This window comes from Triturus cristatus, chromosome 1_1, assembly GCF_964204655.1.
Source record: "Triturus cristatus chromosome 1_1, aTriCri1.1, whole genome shotgun sequence".
Lineage (NCBI taxonomy): Eukaryota > Metazoa > Chordata > Amphibia > Caudata > Salamandridae > Triturus > Triturus cristatus.
Window position 1 is genome coordinate 345,300,838 of NC_140579.1, and position 20,445 is coordinate 345,321,282.

Below are 20,445 nucleotides of genomic sequence, written 5' to 3' on the forward strand. Positions count from 1 at the left end.
CAGCAGCAGTGATTGTGACACACACTTAGGAAGCCTTTTAATTATGTCTCAGGCCCGACATTGCGGAGTGCATCTTCAGTTTTAAGCTGCCATTTCAAGCCGTTATGTTCCCCAACCCAGGCCCAAGTAGCAAAGCGACCTTTTACCTACATTTGTCCTACCTTGCTCTGCATAACAGTTCTAGCACTGACCTTTTACCCAGTTATGTGCTGAATACACGTTGATTAGTTTCCTCGAAACTAGCCTCATTTATTATGCAGGAGGATTCTTAGTAAAATCCCCTGCACATGACATACATAACAGGATTAACATACTCTGTAGGAAAGTCATGGCCATTTTCATCCTAGGGCGACAGAACTACTTTGCATAGTTGAAATTATTGATTTAGGCTCATTTGCATAATCGTACTCACAACATATGAATTGTGGTAGGAATCCTGAGGCTATCTTTGTGGTATAAAAGAACTGCACCTTCACTAGATAAACAGACAAGACGATTCCATGCTGACACAGGACACTGAGGACCCGGCATGCTGAAGCTTCAACTCGCAGCGGTCTGACATCCCTTGTGGGGTGTCCACCTCGTGACCAAGGAAGGGTCCTTCATTCTCCTCATAAGGTAATGTGGTTGGCTCTTTCCTAGGCGATTCTTGGCTTTACTCCCACATACACGATAGGTACACTTAGGTAGGGTCCACATCGTAGGAGTACGCTCGATTACTGTCAAGTTTATATGCCTGCATATATTCACTGTCTTAGCACCATGGTAGAATTATACCTTTTATTTACTCTGTTGGTGCTTGTAATTTTTTTAATTTGCTCTGTCTAATGATTGTCACAGCAAACATGTTTTAGACTAGAATGACGCTGGTTCAATAAATGCTTATTGAAAACGTCCCTGATGTTTATTCTGTGTATCTCTCTGAGACTAAGTGGGCACGATTAACTATGAGAAAAGAACTGTACTGCTTCCACGATCCCTGAAGGGTCAAGTTTGTCCTGTTTAATGGTTGCCAGAAACTATTCACTCCTTGGTAAGGTTACGGGGGATTATGTTGGCACTGTGAGCTAGGTGGTCTACAGGCTGACATATCCTTTGGGGGTGTCCGGAATCAGTCTTGGCTAAAAGCCCTTAGTTTATGTTACCTACAAACGCACAGATGCTATGCAGTTTTAGGAACTACATGACAAAGCTGGCAAAAGTAACTTTCTGCGAGGCCCAAACCTTCCTTTTTAATACTTAATACATATAAGTCACCCCTTAGGGCAGGCCGTGAGCAGCCCAGAGGGCAGGGTGCAGCGTATTTAAAAAGATAAACATGTACTTTTTTCCAGTTCAAAAAGAAGTTTATTGAGAGAACTCAAAGTAACAATACAAAAGACCATATAAACAGTAAATAAGTTCATAAATTAAACTAAAATTCACAGTCAAAAATATTGGATGTATGAGTCAGTTTAACATATCTTGAGAGATAGAAAGATAACAAGGGTATGCAAAATAATCAGTGCAGATAAAAGGAGGTTACAATTCAAAAGTAAATCTGAATGCAAAATGTAAAGTAACAAGTAACTAATTAATATACTATCAACTTGAGGAAAGTCAAGGAGGTTTAGAGACTTCCTGTTGTATTAGACTCAGGGAAAGGGAACGTTTAGCACTAGCATCAATGAACATTGTGATAGGTAACTATAAATTTGAGCGTTTCGTTGCCATATGAATAGAGTAAACAAAAGTTGTATCCAGCCTATGGTTGTAGCAAACAGCGTACCACCATGCTTGATATGATAATTTGATTAAATCCTCCCAATTTTTAGTTGTTTATTGTAGAGCGACTGCTAGCAATAAGTCTATTATCTCTGTGTTGGAATCAGACTCCGTCCGAATAGGGGATAAGCTTCCCAAAAATATATGAGAAGTAGATAAAGGATAACTAGAGCCAAAAATTAAGTTGATTTGAATCCAGATCATTTTCCAAAAATTGTGGACAAGCGTACATGTAAAAAGTAAATGGTACAAATCTGCATGTGGACAGAGGCAAGTCCAGCAGGTGTCTGAGAGGTCAGCGCGTCGTGCATTTAGAGTAGCCTGGGATAACAGAAGTCTATTGTATATAAAGAAAAGTGTCTGCGTAGTGTTGGCTGCTCTGGAGGACTTCCTAATTTGAGTCCATATTTTGTTCCACAACGTCATTGGCCAACAAACTTCCAAATCATGCTCTCATGATAGCTCCACCTTTGTTTGTTTATGTGTTATATCTGTCGTATGCAAATAGTTATAAATAACAGAGGCTTTGGGATTAACATGTAGAAGAGTATGTAAATTGTTGGTTGCAGAGGAAGTATGACCATTGGAAGAATTTGAGGGTGTGTGTTTGACATAAGCGTTTAAGATGGCTTGTTTCAAAAGGAGATATTTAGGGAGATAAGATGTAGGTAGGTCAAAAAGTCTACTAACTTGTGATAAAGACATAATCTCATCTTGTATGTAAAGTTGATTTATCCATATCAAACCTTTTTGCCTCCAGGATTTCCAATACAAAGGCTTGTTACATACAAAATCATATTATTATGCCATATTGTAGAACCGGAGAAGGAAGTCCAATCCATAGGATCTAACAGAGAGTTGGAATTCAAATTCTTTGATGTGTGTTTAAGTATGGGAGTAGATAGAGATTATGGCTTACGAGAGAAAGATAAATATTCTTGAAATGAAAAAGGGGAAATAAAAAATCGTTCAAGTCCAGCCCATAGGGGACAATCCACAGTGGATTCGGCTAGCCACCTTGAAGCTTGGCGAAGTAAAAAAGATTTGTGATATGTAGGAAAATCAGGAAAATTGACACCACCTTCTGACTTTGGACAAATCAATTTTGATAAGGACATACGTGATTTTTTGTTGCTCCAATGTAAGGAAGATAATATAGAATTAATTTTTGTAAAGAATGTTAGGGGGAGAGAAACTGGAATATTAGAAATTGTGTTAAGAACTATTGGAGACATCATCATCTTTATGGTATTTAGACGGCCCCACCAAGATAAATATAGAGGGTGCCAACAAGCGGTCAAGGAAGATATTCTCTGTATGCAATTGTCTGTACAATGGGAAATTGTACCTGAAATAGAGGAGGTAAACTGTAAACCTAAATATTTAATTTGCTTAGGTCTCCAAGCGAAACCTGAGGCATGGAAATCATCTTTAAAGGTATATTTTGTTAAAAGCTAAATTTCACATTTAATGTTTACATTTACTGGTAGTAAATAATATTCAATAATTCCTTAAGGCACATTGTTGTAAACAGACTTTTTGTATTGGACCACATGACTAGGTGTATCTGGCAGTTAGTCTTTATGTATTACTTCCAGACAGTAAGACATAGGGGGAATAAGTGTTGGCAGGATGGACCATGTTTGACTTAATAAGGGGCAGAGCTGGCACCTAACACACTTGCATATCAAAAAGACTCTGCCTCAGTTCACTCACAAACAGTTTCAAACTAGTCTTTTGTGCTTCAAGGAACGTTGGGGCCAGGACAGGGAAGAAAGAAATTCCAGCCACCTTTTGGGATTAAAAACTCTTGATGCTACTCCCACTTCAAAGCGGGCACCAAGTATAAATATTGGACCATCAGATTCAACTCTTCAGTACACTCCTAGACCTGTGGATAATACAGAGGAAGGACACCCTGCTGCTTGAAGCCTGCTCTGCTTGCTGAGAAGGAAGACTAGACCTCCTCCCTTCATCTCAGGCCTAGTGACTCTAGGGGTCAGCTGACTAGCCTCCTGTGTGAGCTACAGCTACAAACCAACTTCTGTAGGCCTCCCTGCAACTTCCCAGATGACCTGCTGCACAGGACCTTCCTGGACCTGCAACAGGATGTGGCTGAGCTCTGCTGTCATCTGCTGGAGTGAATTTCTGACCCCAAGTTTTCATGTGCCCGAGTTAGGCCTGGTCAGAAATAGTGGCACTTTACATGTGCACAGTTCTTTCCTAAAGTTGCCTTCCCTTTGTCGCATTGACTTTTGACACACATTTGCATTTACAACGATTTGAGTAAAGTACTAAGAAACACTGACCTTGCTGACACAAAAAGACTTCATGTAAACACTATCATACTGCCATGGTATTATGTACAAGGTGTTCACGTGCATGATGCAAATGTGTTTTGTATGGCATTCATATGGCGTCACAGCTATCTGCAGAATACAAACAATAGGTGACATGATCACAATCACTGCCCAAGGCAAGGATGCCCTTTTCTTTATATAATCTTTTGTTTCAGAACACAATCAGAGTAGACACTTCTGCTGACTTCAAGGGGTCCCTGCATGCTGAAGATTTTGACTAGCTGCTGATTGACATTCCCGTGAGGGATGTCCAGTTTGTGAACAAGACGGGGTCCTACATTCTCACCCACCAAGTAAAGGGGTTAGATCATTCAGAAGGGGTTTTGTTGGCAGACCATACATTTACACCTTAGACACGTAGGTTAGGTTTTGCATTGTAGAAGTATGCTAGATTGTTATAATACTGTATATGTATGCATATATAATGTGTCTCAACAAGATGGTGGAGCTCTTTTGTTTTATTCACTGTTTTGACACTCCTTATAATTTTTGTCTATTAATCATTGCTGGACATATCTTCTATTTAAGAATCACTATGGCTCAAAATATTATGAAAAACGTCCCTTGGGGTATTCTTTATATATTCCTCTGAGCGAAAGAGAGCACAAGTTATGTTATGAGGATTTGTAGAGCGCATGGCTACCCGAAGGCCTCCCAGCGCTAGGCATGAGACACTGTGATTCGAGAGAAGAGGAAGTTATTCACACTCATTGAACAACCAGGTTTTCAGTTTTTTTCTGAAAGATGACTCTGATGCTATGAATCTCATCTCTCACGGAAGTGAGTTCCATAGCTTGGGCACCAGGTGGGAAAACGCTCTTCCCCCCATCTGGCCCTTTTTATTCTAGTGATTTTTAACAGGCGCTCAGAGCCTGACCTCAGACTTCTATTGGGGAGATATAGGCCTACCAGATTTCTGATCTTACTGGGCCTTTTGTTGTTTATGGCTCTATGGGTCAGGCAGAGTGCTTTAAACTTGATTCTCGCCTCAATCCGGGAGCCAATGTAACTGCCTACGATACTTTCTCACTGATTCCTGCATTGGATTAAGGGAAAAATCAGTCCGTCACAACAATTCCTGAAGAAACAGGGTTGTCATGTTCAGTAGTTGCCAGAATAGTTCACTCCCTATTTAAGCTCAGGGGGGGGGGTTAACGTTGGCACTGTGAGCTAGCTGGTCTAAGGGACAGCATATCCTGCGGGGATAGATGGAATCAGTCTGGCACCATCCTAAGTTTATGTTGTTCGCAAATGTGCAGTTCCTACTGATTAGGGGAAACTACACGACAAAGTGATGCTACCCAAGGTCCTGGGCCCTAGGCTGACATCAGAGAGAACTCCTCCTGGCCTAAGTGAAGGTTCCACCAAATCCATCGTAAAGTAGGGCGAAGCTTTGTAGCACACTGCAAGCTTGATTGCAACTGACTCAAAGCAATGTGAAAAGATGCAAATTCTGTAAAGTCTTGCTGCATACCTGTCAGCCTCATTGGAACCAACTCAAAGCGATGAAAAACCCCGCAAAGGCTCACCGCACAGCTGCAAGCTTCATCTGAACGAACACGAAGCATCACAAAGCAGCGCGAATCGATGCAAAGCCTCACACAGTCTTGCAGCATGGCTGTTAACCTCATTGAAACCGATGCAGAGTGATGCAAAGTCCCACAAAGCCTTGTGACTTCACCGGAACCTATGCCGGACAAAGTGAATCCTTGCAAAGCAAAGCCATGCCAGCAGCGCAACAAAGACATAAGGTACAATCCTCAAAAGGTCAATCTTGGTCCTGTGCCCAGCATGTGCTCTCTTGCGGTTGGTCTGAACTTGTGACTTTGTTCTGGTCCAACATGACCAGATACCTTGAGTTGGTACTTTGGGCCTTTTGACTCTAATTTTATCTTAACCTTTACAATTGTATATCTCCAGTTCTACCGACAGGGTTAAGATTTGACTCTATTTATCTAAACTGGTGTGGAATTCATCTTGTGTTGTATTTTCACTATATTACTGTTTGAAGTGTTGTAAACTACTTTATATATTGCCTCCAAGTTAAGCCTGTCTGCTTTTATGGCAAGCTACCAGAGGGTTGAGCACAGGTTCATTTGAAGTTTGCTTGTGTTTCACCCTGACCAGAAATGGGGTTGCTGCATGAGTAAGGTATCACCCTCTCAACCAGTAACCCAATTTTTCATAAGAACCTAAACAATAAACCCATTCTTCACAGTGAACTTTTAGGAACACATCTAGCAAATGCTACAACACAAGAACGATGCAAAAAGAATCATTTCTTTGTTGTCAACTAAAATATTGGAACAAAACATGTTTTATGCTAATTTAATGTAAATATATATCCTGCCATCCTGCTTTAAATTGATAAATGATTACTCAATGCACTTTTTATGTTTTGTCACTTAACCATCCCTCAATATTCATATGTGTAATGCCTAGAGAGCATACTGAGGTGACCTGCATCGAATTTGTAAATATACTAATACCCTCATAATGCCAGTAACACAGTACTTTTGGATTGGAGCACAGTGCCTTATTGTATTCTGGTTGTGGTGTGATGCTCCTACTATACACTAGTCACTAGTTCTGATGTGTCAGCTAGTTCATAGTAAGGTAATTAGTTAAGTGAGTGAGTATCTGGGTCTAGGTGTGTTGTTAGGTCCCCTCTACCAGTGTCCCATTTCAAACACTTTCTCTGCCTTGTCCATCTCTCTCACACTCTCTCTCTCTCTCTCTCTGTTTTTGATCATATGCTCCTTGCTAACTTTCCCATCTAGTGCCAGCACAGACGAATACGTTTATCCAGGATGAGTAATGTTTTAGTGCAGTCCTGAATGTGCTCTTGCAAGTTCCTTGTACTGCCAATCATTATTACATCTGACTGTCTATAATGTGCTTGGGCTGCCATTTCATACCGACCATGAACGATTAATGTAGCATTTGTTCTCAATTAGGGATGTAGCGAGGAACACACATTTTTATTGTAATTTCTACTAATCTAGCATGCATTTTAGGAGCTAAATATGTGCACTTAGTTTTCCATTCAAGGCAGTTTAAAAAATATATAAATTAAACAACATTAAACCATTGTCTGTGCTCTGATGGATATTTCAAAATGTGTGTTCCTTTTCAGTATGTACATACTTACTAAATTATGTGCAGAACGTGAACAAACACCATATACATGAAAAAAAGTAGTTTTCAGTGGGCAAGCACGAACAATTCTAAAATAAATGTTATAAATACATTTCAGGAATAGTCCAGAAAAATTATGTCTAAAATATTAAACCGTTGACACACACACGCACTTGGGACCATACTATTGAAACATTTTAGTGGTGAAAATACCAGTATAAGCCACCTTGCACTTTCTTCTTACATTTGCAGGTGGGATTGTGCAAAAAGATTTGTCTCTCTAGATTTCAGAAAGGTTTTTGCACTAGGCTAACAACGAAAAATAGATTGTTAAGCCTTTGGTTAGCATTGAAACACTATTTTATTTGCCCCTAAGTCCATGTTCGTGAATTGTAAATATTTTAATGCCAAGACAGTCCACAAACACAACTTTTTTGAGCAAACTGATTTTGCATTGTTTTCGCAAACTAAGTAATAGAAAACGTGAAATAAAAGATGTTGCCTCAAACATAATCCCATCTTTTAATTACAAGTGTGGAGAAACATATTTAGAAAAAAACAGTCAAAATAAAGTAAAATCATTGTGTGCCAGCAAATGTGGTGAAAATTGATAAGTCCTTTTTTCACACCGATAATAAGTTTCTGTATGTAATACGGTTCCTGGTGAAGAATGCCAACAACCACAAAAGCAGTTGAGCGGTGTGTGTTTTTTGTTTATTTACGTTGATTGTTTTGCTGTATGTGCAGAGGAGTCGCTGTTGTTCCAAATGTAGTGTACTGGCCCTGTAATGTACAGGGCCATATGGTGAGCTAAAAGCTAGTCATCATTTAGGGGCCAGATGTACAACCGTTTTTTGTAGTCCCAAATGGGTTTTAGGCCCATTGGCGACCGCAAAAAACGTGTGGCCCATGTACCAACCCTATTTTGCGAGTCGCTAATAAATTTAGTGACTCACAAAATAGGGTTAGCGACTCGCTGTTAGGAAGGGGCATTCTAAGGGCATCCCTTTCTAACAGCGAGTCCAACACCTATGTAAGAATGTTTTGCGACCGCAATTGTGGTTACAAAGCACTGGCAGTTTACCACCCTTCTCAGAAGGGTGGTAAGGCACTCGCAAACAGAAAGGAGTCCCCTCAGGGGACCCTTGCCCTTCGGAAATGCATGTGTAAATATTTTTTAAGGGCAGGTAGTGGTCCCAGGGACCACTGCCCGCCCTCAGAGGAAAACGGGCTGCATTTTTTTTTTAAAACTGCTTTATTTAAAAGCAGTCCCAGACATGGTGGTCTGCTGACCCCACCCCGCCACCATCCCTGGGAGTGTTAGCCATTCCCAATGGGGTCGCAAATTGTGACAGCCTCATTAACATGCATGAGGCATGCAATTTGCGACCCCATTGGGAATCGCAAACAGTTTCTCAGACACTGTTGTACTTATCATTTTGCAACTCGCAATTTGGCGCAATTTGCGTGTCGCAAAATGCTATGGTCGTACATCTGACCCTTAGTTCGCATTGGCACGTTGTCCTATCGAGCAGCTTTTTCCGCAATGCGACCTTGATGAAGTGTAAGGTTGTAAGCCTTGTGTGCTTTACTACATATATTAGCGAGAAGGAATGCCACAGTGTAGGAGTATGGATGGATTGCGTGCAACCAACATGATGTGCTCTTCTCACACTGTTTAAATGAAACATCCACATAAATCGGTTGCCGAGTAATGAAGTGGCGTGTCATTTTTCCTTAGATTATAGGTGCGCACAAACGCATACAGGCATGAAATCAAGCGATATAAAACACTGTGGGCCCTATTTTATAAAGGTACTTATGTGTAGTAAAGTTACGAGCACAAAGTTTTGGCCCCGAGGGCGGATACTCCGCATTCGTAAATATTACAGGTAAGTGCCTTTGTGAATCAGGGCCTGTCTTTCTTCTTCATTGAAAATAACCATCTTCCAATCAAGAGCAAATACACTTAATTATGTTCAATATAAGTGAAATAATTCTGACTCTGGCTATGAATTTAATTTTAACATGTCTTGATTCTATTTATATCTGAGCTATGTGATGAACGAACGTCTCACGATTATATTTCTAAAGACATACATTTAACTAGAGTCTGTAGACTAGATTATTTAAACGTTTTCTACTCGTCTGCCTTACACCCTGAGAAGGTGTAAGCACTGCAGGTCAGAATTAATGAATTTTGACATGTCTAAGTTATGTGGTATGACTGAACATTTTATAGTTGGTGTAAACATTTCCGCAGTTATATGTCCGATATATGTGCTGTCAATAATTCTTATATTAATTTTCTAGCATATTGTTTCAAGTGATTACAATGCCTGACACACTCACTTACTTTCTTTTGGTATTGATCTCTAAAATCTTTATATTTACTCTTTCCTCGCCATTTATTTTCACTTTTATTCAGTTCCTACAATAACTAATGATCGTTATTTTTTCAGAATATACAATAATATGTACGGATACCTGATAGCATACATTGTGCTTAATGGGCGCCTCTGTGTGAATTAACACAACTCTGCCCACCGTCCTGTCTATAGATTCTGTTTTTCAGAGTCTATGGATATATGTGCTGTCAATAATTCTTATATTAATTTTCTAGCATATTGTTTCAAGTGATTCACAATGCCTGACACACTCACTTACTTTCTTTTGTTATTGATCTCTAAAAATCTTTATATTTACTCTCTCCTCGCCCTTTATTTTTCACCTTTATTCAGTTCCTACAATAACTGATGATCGTTATTTTTTAATCCCGCCAATCCCGATGTAAATCCCCAACCCAATATGGCGCTCAGCCAAAGCACCCGTTCACTTCCGGGTTATGAACCGGAAGTTCCCTCACATGACTCCTCTTCACTGCTCGCTACCTCGAGCTGTCACTACTACCACGACTTGGACAACTGCAGCACCTGGCATTAGCCGAGACCAGAGGTAAGGGACTCCTTCCCACGCTCCCCCTCCCTGTCACCCAGCATTATAGAAAAATGCCTTCCGCTTACATGTTTCCTTGCTTTTTTCCCCCTTGTGCTTTCTCCGCATTTTAGAAATCTTCGGGTTTATAAACCCTCGTTAAAAAATACCGAATTACCTGAACACCCGGTAAGGAAATCCTGAGCCTGCCTATTTTTTCATTTCGCACTTGCTCACTTTATTGTCTAGAGCATGCGTATGCCTCACATCTATTTTAACACGATCTTGGACCCCGTATAGATAAACTTCCACGTGCGGCTTCGAACACTTATAAGCCTTAAAAACACCTAAAAGCACCGCTCTCACTCGGCAATAGTTGCACCCTTATTAACTAGTTCCTACTCATTTTATACAAATTGCACTACCAATGAACCGTTACCTGCACCATCCAAACTTTCAAATGTGAAATTAAATGCCCCCTTATCCCCACTCGTTAAAATGTCTACACATATCCTATGACGCATGACACAGCAGTACCTCACACTTCACGAGGTCACTGATTCACAATATTGGCGCAACATACTTTTCATATACCTTGCCACAATTCCTTTTTAATAAACAATAATTATGAACAGACCATGCGACCCAGGAGGCACCAGTACCTTATACCATACGAAGTCACTTATTCATTCTTGGCGCCAAATCTCCATTCTTTCCAAAGACTAATGCGAACCCTTCCTCCCTCATTTCGTGCTTGACCCGGTTACCGGATGCGGCCTTCTCAAAAATCCCAACTGTAACTATATTTTCATTCTACTTTTCGATAACACTATGTTCTTAAACAATAATTCGCAACACCGACTGTGGTTATTCATTACTCTCTTCAAAACTGTTAATAACTGATTCTACACGTCCTTTGAAATCGCGTAATTTCCATTTTGAACATTGAAATTGCTCTATGCCATGTTAATTTCTAATGCTGACTTAAATGGCTTATTATGCTACTATGTGATCCACATTTCCTCTTATATTCTTTCTCCATATGAACGTTTGTTGATTACAATGTAACTCATATTATGTTTTCTTCCGCATAAACATATACCGGGTACTGTTTATAATTGTAAAATGTGCTTTCAACTGAAACTTGTCGAATACTCCCCACTAAATATACCCACCTTTCGTGTTCTAATTCTCACTATCTAATCACAACTGCTTATCCTCTCCCTCTAAACCGATTACACTCTGTACCATATTTTAACTATATTTCTGTCTCTCTCACTGACTAAACCGCTGTTACTCATGCAACACACTTTGTTTCCTTAAATTTATCCATATCTGCCGCATGCTTACCCTGATCCCTTTCCCACCTTACCTTCATTCTCTCTTCCCACACTTACTTTTTTTCTTCCAACGCTGCGTCTCCCTACGATTAAATAATTCTTCCTAATCACCTTCACTATGTACATAATATACACATGACTTACGACACCATGTCCTTATCCAACCTTGGTTTGACATTTTCTATGTACAGCCCTGAGGAAGCCCCAGGCCTGATGGCCAACTAGGGGGCGAAACACGTGTTGGCTGTGCCATCCTTTTTTCGTTTGAAGCTACCAACAAGAATAAAAAATACAAACATCAACCGGATCTACTTGTATCAATTGGATTTTATCCCAAATAACGGAAATTCAAACTCTAGCCCAGACACACCATTGCAAAACTAGTGTCTCAGACACTGTTGTACTTATCATTTTGCAACTCGCAATTTGGCGCAATTTGCGTGTCGCAAAATGCTATGGTCGTACATCTGACCCTTAGTTCGCATTGGCACGTTGTCCTATCGAGCAGCTTTTTCCGCAATGCGACCTTGATGAAGTGTAAGGTTGTAAGCCTTGTGTGCTTTACTACATATATTAGCGAGAAGGAATGCCACAGTGTAGGAGTATGGATGGATTGCGTGCAACCAACATGATGTGCTCTTCTCACACTGTTTAAATGAAACATCCACATAAATCGGTTGCCGAGTAATGAAGTGGCGTGTCATTTTTCCTTAGATTATAGGTGCGCACAAACGCATACAGGCATGAAATCAAGCGATATAAAACACTGTGGGCCCTATTTTATAAAGGTACTTATGTGTAGTAAAGTTACGAGCACAAAGTTTTGGCCCCGAGGGCGGATACTCCGCATTCGTAAATATTACAGGTAAGTGCCTTTGTGAATCAGGGCCTGTCTTTCTTCTTCATTGAAAATAACCATCTTCCAATCAAGAGCAAATACACTTAATTATGTTCAATATAAGTGAAATAATTCTGACTCTGGCTATGAATTTAATTTTAACATGTCTTGATTCTATTTATATCTGAGCTATGTGATGAACGAACGTCTCACGATTATATTTCTAAAGACATACATTTAACTAGAGTCTGTAGACTAGATTATTTAAACGTTTTCTACTCGTCTGCCTTACACCCTGAGAAGGTGTAAGCACTGCAGGTCAGAATTAATGAATTTTGACATGTCTAAGTTATGTGGTATGACTGAACATTTTATAGTTGGTGTAAACATTTCCGCAGTTGTAAGTGACATTAAAGATAAGGGAATGTAACTTCTGCAAGGTCTAACGTCCTTGCAAATGTGTTAAACTCTCAAAAAAGCATATTGGTCGTATTTGCAAAGCCTTTCCCAATCACACACTATGAATTTGTCAGCATGCATTTAGAAGACGAAGTCTCCCATTAAGAATTGGACATCAAATTCCGTTACATTCCAACTCATTCTGTCGCTGTCAGAAGAGCCCTCTACCTCTAGAGCAAACTTCTACAGATGCATGATGAACGTTGCTGAGTGGATAAAGGACAACTGTCTCAAACTCAACATGGACAAGACGGAAGTGCTCATCTTTGGTACCAACACCTCGGCATGGAACGACGCATGGTGGCCTGCTGAACTTGGCTCTTCTCCCGCCCAACAGACCACACCAACAACCTGCGCACCATCCTGAACAGCAAACTATTAATGAAGAAACAGGTAAAGCAGTCTCACCCGACTGCTTCCACACCATACGCATGCTCTGAAAGATCTTCAGGTGACTCTCAGTCAACACAAGAAGGACCATCACGCAGGCTCTCATCACCAGCAGGCTGGACTAAAAGAACATATTCTATGCAGGAATCACTTCACACCTCCTGAAGAGACTACAAACAATACAAAACTCAGCTCCAAGACTCATCATTGACCTCTCCAGACGGACCCACATCGCACCCCACCTCAAGAAGCTACACTGGCTCCCTACCCAGTAGAGATGCAAGTTTAAGATTTGACGCAAACACACAAGGCCCTGTACAACGCGAGACCAACGTATATCAACAAAAGCATAAACTTCCTCCAACCAACCTGTCACCTATAATCCTTCTACCTCCACCTAACAGACATCCCCGAAACTGTCAAGCCAACAGTGGAAGACGGTCTGTCTCACACCTTGCAGTAAAACCCTGGAACAACCTTCCCCTGCACCTCAGGACCACCCCAATGCTCCAGTAATTCAAGAAAGGACCCAGGACTTGGCTGTTTGAATGAACAAGATCACCATAAAACAGATAGCATTCCCAGCGCCTCAAGACCCTCACGGGTGAGTTGCAGCGCTTTACAAATCCTGATTGATTGACTGAATTTCGTTCCAGCATTTCTGGGAAAAGACTGTATTTATTTTTACAAAAGGCATTGATAGAATTTGAGTTGGGATTTTCTAACAAAAATGGGCCATACTGAAATGGGAAAACATTTTTTTAAAATCCAAATAATACCCACAACTTAGCCATATTGAAATAGTGTCCAAATGAGTGCACATCGAGCAGCAGCTTCACCTTTCAAATAGTCAAATATGCCATTAACGAACAAACAGAAAATCACAAACAACTTCAATCGTAGAAAGTGTAAAGCTGTTTAATGTTTCCATAAATCAGGTTTCATACAATCGACCATCAAATCACAATATTCTTACATACATTATACACTCCTTTCAACATCCAGGGAAACATTAAAGACTGCTCAGCAAAACCTACATAACATGAAGCTAACACACTTTCAAGCTTAAGATGCATCCCAAAAATGATGATGTAGGTTTTGGCAAGCATATTCCCTGGCTGCACATTGGAAACATTTTCTTAACAACCAGAGGAATTAGAGCCCTGGTTGGAGATATCAAGACATCTCAAAATTGATCAAACAGGTTTTTCCAATATTATTGCCTGGCTGTGCATCACAGTCAGTCCCATAAAAAGCAAGAGTAACAACAGGCCAAATTGTAAATATCAATATGACCTTCTTTTCAAAATATGCAACCCTACACTTTTCCAATCTGAAAAAAACTACTGACCATTCATAGGTCAGGTTCTTCATGGGCCAGGTGACTAAAAATAATGTGGCTAACCAACAACCAGAAAGCAACTCTAAACACTGCCTTCTGAAACAGTACACTGTGAGGATCCTGTTCAGCAGAGCACAGAGATGCCCTCAAAAGTGGAGGCTGGTAGGGAACGGGGTGCCGGGGTAAGGGGGAATGGGGGGATTGAAAAATATATTTTTAAAAACCCACTTACCTCCAGTCTCCCGCTGTCTCTCCCCCACAGTCCCGGAACCAGGAAGCACCCAGGCTCCTCTAAGCCAATCACAATGCGGTGTTGTTATTGGTCTGACCACGTGGATATTCCCTACCAGGCTGCCCATTACAGCCTGGTGGGGAATATGCAAATTGCGCATGACTGTTTAATCCGGCCAAGCCGTCCAGCAAAGCAGTCATGCACACTTGGGGGCCAATTACGATCTCGTTAGGAAGGCCTCCAGACGGGTTCCAGAACGGACAAATCTGATTCAGATCCTTCGGCCAGATGTATCAAGCGTATTTGGCCCGTTTGCGAATGAGAAAAAGCCTTTTGGGATGTATCATATCATCTCAAAAGGTTTTTGCAAAATAGGGAATCGCAACTTGCGATTCCTTAAATGCAATGCAGGAAGCAAAAAAAAATTGCAACCTTGCTTTAAGGAATCGCAAATTACCACCACCTTCAAGTTGGTGGTAATTTGCGAATTTCAAGAAAAATTCACTTTTTTGCATTTTCCAGGTGCCATGTGGGGTACATACATGCTCATTGGGCATGTATGTGCGCCACGTGTGCACACATGCAAATTTCAGGGGTGCAAAGGGTGTCCATTTGGCAGCCTTGCACCCTTAAGATTGTATGCGCAATTTGAGTTACCTATTGGGTACTGGCAAATTGCGCATTCAATTCCCATTCATTCCTATGGGCCACTAGGCCCATAGGAATGAATGGGATACCATTCCTTATTTGGAACTTGCAATTTGTGGCTTGCAAATAAGGAATGCGTAGGAATCACAATTTTATTTGCGAAACCTACATACATTGTATTTTTCGAGTCTATAATAGCAAATCATAAATCTCGCTATTATAGACTCACAAAATGTAATCTTGATACATCCGACTCTTTCTTTCCGACCAAATCTACCCCTGTTCCGAACAACCAAGTACGATGCGAAGATCTCGTCAGTGTCGACCGCATCGTTTACGAACCCGGTCCTGTCAGTCCGACTCGTCCGCAGCCGAATTGTGCCGTGCAATGGAGCCTGCTTCCGAACAAGCAAGTACGATGCACGATTCGGACAGCCGTATCGATCATTCTCAGCGAGATTGGACTCGGGGGGCTGTAGCTGGCCACCCTTCACCTAGGGCCCTCCGAATCGGTCCCATTGAGGTACTCATGGGTCCCTCTTTTCCATGCATGCACAGTGTGGCGGGCACAGGGTGTAAGCTTTTCTCCACCCACCCCTTTTTTTGCCATGGGTGCCTGTGTACGCATTCGGTTTGCAGGCTCCCGTAGAGTTCAATGGGAGTCTGAGCGAACCGAGTCCGTCACCATATGGGTACATCGCAATTTGCTAAGAAAGCCCTCCGGATCCAAGTTGTACGGAGGGATTTCCTAGGGAGATTATAATCGGCCCCTTAGTGTGCATAGTCCGCTCCTCCTCCCAGAGCCACCAGCCCCACCCTGCCCTAATCCAGCTCCACAGCAACAAAAAATAAAATGATAATAACCTTGTTATTATCATTTTATTGTTCCCGTTTTCAGTGCTCTAAGACCAGTGGGGCTACGCTCCTCCACCTCAGCAGAGGAGCCGCCACTGGCCCTCAATAGAAATTTCAATAAGTAAAAAGTGCTCTTACACTAAAAACTAGCTATCACTTTTTATTAATTTGACAGTATAGTATTCCTGACAAATGCAGCCAAATCCAAAGCAAAATGTAGGATTCCATTAGTGAAGAAACTGACAGTTGAGAATATAACTTAAAATGGGGGCAAAGTATTTTGTTTGATTTAATGCATACAAATGCTATGTTCTGTAGAATGATTAAACAGAGTGATGTCAAATGTGGTCTACATTCTCTCGCAAGAACACAATCAACAGAAATCAGTGGCAGAGGAATTTATGAGTAATATGAATATAGTTGGGGAGGGCGCGCTGCGCAATGGCTGCACCTTGAGGCTGCTACGCCGGTCGGGGACAATATCCGACATTAAACTGCTGTTTTGGGCAACAGTGATGTACAAAAAATGCTGCCCCTTGCATCGGAATGGATGCGTGACAAGCAGACGGAGCTAAATCTAAAAACTAAATTTCGCACAAGGAGAAAATCGGTCCGAGGGTGAGGCGCAGTAACTTCCACCGCCAGACCTAAGATGGCGGCGGTGTATGCTGAATATTTAATGGGCGAGTGAACACCCCTGCGCCACCAAACTACTTGATAATTAACCGGGGACGGACTGATCAGAGCCCACACTGCTTGCTGCACGCTGCTGCCACTACTTGGGGTACCTGCTTATCCTGGGACACATCACCGCAACACAACATGAGGCACAGGTCAGCGACTTTCAAAATGGCGGAACGGTGCCGGGATTGAGAGAGACACCGGAGAATGTTGACCGGGATGCACTCCCCTCCATCCGCCAGTGCCTCAACACTGAAGACTCGGCGCTTGGCTTTCTAGAGGAAGACGATCTGGCACACGGCACGAGACGTGGGCCGTCATTACTCAGGCAAGTGCAGCGAGTTCCCCGCAGAGCGACTCCAGCCATACCCTACTGCTACATAACACCAAGCCACCCACATTCCAGAAACAAGAGAGACCCACTTGGCGCCGTGACACGCAAATCCCGCACCGATGCTGTCCCGCCACCACCTCAAGTGAAACCCTCTATGAATATGATCTCTTCCCCTGCGCCGTCCACGTGCCCTGGCTGGCTGTCTCTGCGGTACCCGTTTGCCAACACCCGTGCCAAGGAATGGCGCCTACTCAGCCCCTTGTGCCTCGCCGTGGTGAATGCCTGTGACCCCAACGAGAGTCCTGGAGGAAATCCCTGTCGAACCTTACGGGCTACGAGCAGAACGTTGGCTAGGTCAGACGCATCACGGTGCACTACGGAGCTACCGGTAATGCCGAGGCCAACGTGGGACCGCTGCCAAACTGCACCACACCCTCATTGCTTATGCCCTGCACACCAGTTCCGCAGATCCTCATGCTAGCTGGACAATTATACAGCACATGACCGGTCGGCAGGGTTGTGGTCCCGCCTATGACATCCAGATACACGCTGTTTGCGCATTGACCTCCATTGCCACACCGCATCTCCACGAGTTACCGCCTTATCAAAGATATAGTGACGATCAGGAAAACTGCGGTGACATACGCTACAGATGGATACCCTGTCCCTGCGTTACAGCATCACAGCAACAACACCAACTACTACGCCGCACACCCCACTACACAGTGAAAGTGCGGGCAGACCATTGATGACAGCTCCCACTTCTCTCCCACACCTGCTAATATCATGGGTAAACCGGATAGACAAGAGCCTAAACTCTCCTTCGACACAAGGCGCAATCCTAAAGGCGCAACAGCACACTCAGACACTGAATTGGACATGGAGCAAATGACAAACGAAACCATGGAAACCACCCTACAAGCTATACAGCAAAGCCTCCAAGCTATCAACGGGAAACTGGACACACTCACCCAAAGAGTTGACAACATATTTGCCAAATTGGATAAACAGGGAGAACGACTAGATTCAGTGGAGGACCGCATAACTGCAATGGAAGATGAATCCAATTCTACAACACGTAAATGCGCAGAGATGGAGAAGATCCTGGAGGTCATTAAAAACAGGGCCGAAGATTTAGAGGCGAGGTCACACCGCAATAATGTTCGCATTACGGGAATTCCTGAAAGCACCAATACCAGACAGCTGGAAACGTATGTGGAGGACATGCTACGTACTGTTTTTGGAACCAACAGTTTCTCCTTGGTGCTGATCATTGAGCTAGCCCACCGATCGCTGGTGCCTACACCTCCACCGGGCACACCACCGAGACCGATAATTGCTTGTGTCCTCAACTACAGGGACCAGGATGTGATCCGGCGGCTGGCTCTGGAGAAGCAGCAAGTCACCTACCAGGACATTAACGTGTCATTTTACCTGAACTTCACAATGGCAGTTCATGCGGCACGTAGAGCCTTCAACCCTGCAAAAAGAGATTACGGGAACTGGGCATCAAATATGCAATGCTCTATCCAGCCAGACTGCGAGTAACTTGCGAAGGGCAAGTGGCGATACTGCAGACGTCGAAGACAGCGCAAGATTACATAAAGAAGACAATCGCCAAAAGAAAGTCGCAGGGCCGTAAAGATACAGACCCAGACTCCGATTGAGACACCCAAAAATGCAGGAAATACATAAGGAATGCGAATACCAGATCCACCATTGCTGATGCAGACATGTGAGGCAAATGATTGGCAGAGTACACACTGCGAACTTTGGGTATCGCATCAAGGACACTAAAAACTTGGCAAACTCGTGAAGAACTCACAAGAGTAGAGTGCTGGCCTCTGGGACGGCACTTGACCGCTGGGAACAAATACCTACCAGCAGGAAATCAGGTGACCACTTGGACGTCGGCCCGGTCTCGGATTGAGACGACTGTCACTGGTGGTAAGATATAAGAAGTGTGACTGCGATCCTGGCCCGGTGAGAGGCAACATTTCCAGGCCTGCGGGTATACTCTTATGTAAATCATATTAATGACCTGTAGACTTAAAGACCGCGAAGTCCACACCGGGCACAGCCACTAGACCACTGCCCAGACTTCTATACGTAAGATATATGTGGAAAATGCGAGACTGAGGCTACACTTATTAGTGAGGGACAGGCTGAATGGGCTTATGTATCACAGTACATATCACGGACTCACCAAAAGATAGACTATCATAATGTAGCGGCGCAGTGTGGACAATGCATAGACCATTAGACAGGTACTGGCCGGCATGGCTATGAGAGTCAGGGATTACGACGGCTCTAATCAGCTGCGCACATTTATTACTTCAGTGTATGAACCCAAACCACTTAGGTAAAACCTGACCACATCCACCTCTGTGAATGTTGATGCGTGCACACGGCGATTCCATCGAGAGGGTGCTCCCCAAAACGGTTACTGAATTGATGTTGTTACAACGGGCATATAACACAAAAGAAATCCTGAGGTCTAATGGTAAAGAGAAATAGGTGGTATGTAGGGTGAGGAGGGAATGACTAATGTACGTAGTGAAACTAGAGGAAGCTCCAAAACCAAGGTCAAGTAATCACCGTGGGTAACTAACCCCATCACATGGGATTTTCATCCCAAAGAAAATCTCATAATCTCTAGGGGCAGGCAGCGCCCTTATGTGAGATATGAGTCCTTAGTGTTATGATTGATAAGTACTAGACAATGGAATAAATCCACAAATGAGCCTAAGGTGAGTGGGGATTGCAGTGCTGGTGGTAGTGAAAAAAGTAAGTGTTTAAAACAAGTGACGGGACGGCCGGAAGACTTCTGTTAGACAAAGCCGTCCCGATGTTGGATTAAAAAGCAAGGGGGGGCAACACTAATCTGGTCTGATCAGTGAAGCAACGTGAAAGAATGTGGTCGACATGTTTCAGCCATATCGCCTGACTAGGCTAGGCTTTCATCAGGACCTAGAAGCTACTGCAGGGAAGAAAACAACGTAACAAAGGATATGAAGAGCACCCTCAACTTGATTGTAGAGTGCAAGTCTCTTCAGCGAAACATACAGCACCTAGATAACGAGATAATTTTGGGAGTGAAACCAAAAACGCTCAGTCATAATTATAAGAA

At 42.7% G+C, this 20,445-nt stretch overlaps 1 long non-coding RNA gene across 1 annotated transcript in view; it reads left to right on the forward strand.

Annotated features, from left to right (window-relative positions):
• The first annotated feature begins 496 nt into the window (after positions 1-496).
• The window catches only part of LOC146870197 (uncharacterized), a 125,998-nt gene continuing 106,049 nt past the window's right edge, over positions 497-20,445 (forward strand). The window contains exon 1 of the long non-coding RNA XR_014959352.1: positions 497-618. This is a non-coding gene — a long non-coding RNA (uncharacterized LOC146870197). The remainder of the gene's footprint in view (positions 619-20,445) is intronic.